The following is a 4,416-nucleotide window of genomic DNA, read 5'->3' as shown; positions in this document are numbered from 1 at the left end:
CGGCACTTAGCAGTACCCCTTGCACTCCACCACAAGGGACATTTTCCATAATGTCTCAGCTGGACTTACACACAGCTGTGAGATCCTCACTTCAGTGAGTGCTGCTTACTGTCATGTCCCTTGTAAGAGAAGTAAATTTGTGTATTGCTGTTTAATAAAAATTTAGTCTTACAAAGACAGCGATTCTTTATTTGTGACCTACACAGGTTGGTTGCAGCACAAATTCATACACAGTAGCAATCAGCACATTTGCAGTCTACAATTAATGCTCAGGCAGGACTCATTACAGGGGTCATTCAAGGTGGCAAGTAAACAATGCCTGGCTGAATGCATTACAGAAAGACACATTTTAAAATGCTGCTTTAAAGCCTCCCTTATTCAAATAGGCCACCTGTTAAGCCCCTCTAACAGCCCTGGGGTCTGGCTGCTCGAAATCAGCCACGATGCGATCCACCTCAACGCTCCACCCCGGCGAAACCTTCCCCCCTTGGCTTCACAAATGTTATGAAGAGCACACAGGCTGCCATGACCATGGAATATTTTCCTCATTGAGGTCAAACCTTCCATAAAGCCAGGGCCAGTGACCCTTTAATCTGCCAAACGCACATTCTACCATCATTCTGCACCTGCTGAGCCTGCTGTTGAAGCGCTCCTTGCTGCTGTCAAGATTTCCAGTCTATGGCTTCATGAGCCATGGGAGTAAGAGGTAGGTTGGGTCTCCCAGGATCACTATGGGAATTTCCACATCCCCTATTGGAATCTTCTGGTCTGGAATGAAAGTCCCTGCTTGCAGCTTTCTATACACACCAGTGTTCTTGAAGACGCATGCGTCATGCACCTTCTCTGACCACTCTGCCTTGATGTCAGTGAAACGACCCCACTGATCTACCGGCACCTGCAATATGATAGAGAAGTAGCCCTTTCTGTTGATTTACTCTGTCGCAGGATGGTCTGGGGCCAAAATTGGGATATGCGTGCCATCTATCACCCCGCCGCAGTTAGAGAATCGCATTGCCGCAAAGCCACGCACTATTTCCCGCACATTGCCCAGCATCATAGTCCTTTATAGCAGGAAGTGATTCATGTCCCTACACACCTGTATCACCACAACCCCCAACTCCAAACTGATTTGCGATTGGCTGGTAGCAGTGGCTGGAGTTGCCAGCTTTTCCACCATGCTTTTCCACCATTAGGGCAGCTCTCATTTTGGTGTCCTTGCGCTGCAGGGCTGGGGCGAGCTCCATACACAGTTCCAGGAAGGCGGCTTTGTGCACATGAAAGTTCTGCAGCCACTGCTTGTCATCCCAGACTTGCATCACAATCTGATCCCACCACTCAGTGCTTGTTTCCCAAGCCCAGTACTGACAGTCCATCATGTGCAGCTGCTCCGTGAATGCCAACATCAACCTTGAATTGTGTCTTTCCATAGCGCACACAGCGGGGCAGGCAGCACGGATTCCTGTTCAGATACACAGCTCATGAAATACTGCAGGATCAACCGCATTGTGTTCATAATGCTCATCACAAGAGTGGTGAGCAATGCAGGATACATACTTTCAGGCTGAGATGTCGGGTGCAAAGCATACAGGGGCAGTTGAAAAACCACACAAAACGTAGTTGGAAGCCCTTGGAATTATGGGACGGAGAAAACTGCATCGTGAGGCAGTGATCCGCTCCACGATGCGCTATGATCCATTCCCAGAACTCCTAGCAGGAGAAAGTGGCAATCTGCACCATGGTACAGCTACCCACGGTGCACCACTCTCTCTGTTGCTGTTAGAGCACAGACTATGGACACACTCCACGGACACAAGGAGCATTGTGCGAATATGCACACGCGATGTAATTACAGTGGTTTATGACCGTTGACGTAAATCTGTAGCATAGACATGGCCAAAGACTTTCTCAACATTATTCAAGAGAAGAAAACAAACCTGCAACCAAGCAAAGCCAAATTAAAATTATATGATGACATGATCATGATACCATTAAGAAAATGTAAATTACAAGCAGAATACTAAGAAAAAGTTCAAAATTTCAGGTAGTACAAACACCACAGAAGCCACCTAAAACAACTAATGACCTAGTGACACTAAACCTGGGACAAACAATTATACAATAGACATACAAACAAAACATAAAACATGCAGCGCAGACAGCTCAGTGGCATCCCTGAAGCAAAGCTGCTAAAATATTACCCAGATGTTTTGAAGGACGAGGATAACTTTCAGGCATGCTACACCCGGAAACACACAAAACAATTCAGCCAGTACGGGGGAGGTGGGGGTAGGGGAGAAGCATACCAGAGAATGAGCTCCAGGGGATCATCCTGACTCTAAGGTACAATCAACCAACTTTGGGGAATATAAGGCAGCAAGGAAGATACCCCCCTTTTCCTGCACCTAGGAAGTACAGTACGAGTACATGAAAACAGGACCACAACCCATCTTAGCTGAAATGCTACAAAGGACTTTTGGGATGACAAACTTCTTTAGACAGAAGGTTAGCCTGTTAAGTTTAGTCTAGTCTCTAGAAATTATGTTATGATTTTATTTTATATGTAATCCTGTTTCCATTATCCTTACACACGATCTCTTGAATCTCAAACCTCTGATGATAAATTTACTGTTTTCATTATATCTGGGCTAAGCTGTGGTATTATACAAGGAACTGATCCTGAGTTGAATCAAAGCTGATGTCTACACTGTTCCCTAGGAGACAGCAGACCTGGTATTATTCTAAATGTTCAGTGGATAAAGGGCTGGAAGGCTTCAAAAGGACTTGGAGAACTGGGGAACACCTATTGTTAACCTGCAAGGCAAAGCAATGGGCTGGCATAGCCCAGAAAAGATTGTTTGGGTGGCTAACTGGCTGGTCCAATCAGGGAGCTGACACACTGTTAAACACAAATAAGTCTTCCAATCTTGCCTTGGCAAAAGAAGAATTCTCAGTCTTGAGCCAAAGACATTGCAAACGCTACTGGATAAGGAAAGCAGCTACCTCATCCACCACATTTTGGACATCACCAGGTAGATACAGATGGTTGAGAATGCCGTTGGGGATCCAACCTGCAGTAAAAGAATAATCAAGCAATAAAACAGATGCTACAACTAAAGATATTAAATCAGTTCAGAGACTATTAGGATTTGTAAACTATTTGAGAAAATGTCTCCCAAGGCTCTCAGATCAACGCGAACGCCGAAGGTGATTACTGAACAAAGATACCGCATGACACTGGTTACCTCAACATGATGCACCCATCTTACATATCAAAGAGCTGGTAACCAGCTATTCTATCCTGAAATATGGTGTAAATGAAGGGACAACAATATAAGGTGATGTCAATGAGATGGGACTTGGAGCATCACTCCTACAAAAGGGACTGCTGGCAGCTTTCCCATTAAAATCACTACCACCAATGGGAGAGAGATATGCCCAAACTGAACAGGAATGTCTTCCAATAGTATTCTCGTGAAAAATTCCAAGCGTACATTCCAGATGGAAGACCATTCAAGTGGGAAGTAATCATAAACTACAGAAAACATTTTTGGTTTTATGAAATACCTTCAGCACATGCTTCTGAAACTGCAACACAACAAATTCAACGTACACTACAAGAAAAGGACTGAGATGTACATAGCTGACTTCTTATTCAGAGCTGCCTTGCAGCATGAAAATATGGCAACTGAACAAAAATATTAGAGCCTCAATGTGGTAGAAATACAAATAACACAAGAAGACATAAAAAGCAAGAGCCAAGTCAATCATGTTCCAGTTTCAAGGCAGAGGATGTCCATCATTTTACCAGGATGGCCAAACACCAGCGGAGAAGCCCCTCTTGCCTTCCACGAATATTGGAACTATCGGGATGAGGCGGAGTATTCAAGATAGCATCAATATATACAGGCAAGTTGAATCACAATACCTAGATCACGGAGAATAGAAATTCTCTCAAGAATACATCAGAGCCATTATGGAATGGAAGCATGCCTCCAGAAAGCCAGAGATGCCACATACTGGCCAGGGATATCTGAGACCTCGTGAGCAGCTGTGATATGTCAGGAAATGCAGGCCAAGCAGCAAGAAGAGACAATGAAAATGCACAGCATCTCCAACAGATCTTACAGCAAAATAGAAATGGTTCTTTTTGCAGCAAACCATGCAAAACTACCTCATTACTGTAGACCATTATTCAGACTTCTAGGAACTAAATGAACCATCAGATGCTACCACAGTGACCATCATAGACAAAGCAATGAAGCATTTCAGCCAAAAGATCTGTTCTTGTATCTACTCTCATGCAAAGCCCTGGAACACAATTCTTTGGGCTTGGCAGTTCTAGCTCCTCTTCCAAGCTCATGCTCAGAGGGGTGCTTCTCCATAAGGTGTTTCCTCAACTAAAGCTCACAAGCTTCA

Source organism: Chelonia mydas, chromosome 4, assembly GCF_015237465.2.
Source record: "Chelonia mydas isolate rCheMyd1 chromosome 4, rCheMyd1.pri.v2, whole genome shotgun sequence".
Taxonomy (NCBI): domain Eukaryota; kingdom Metazoa; phylum Chordata; order Testudines; family Cheloniidae; genus Chelonia; species Chelonia mydas.
Note: the sequence above shows the minus strand (reverse complement) of the source record.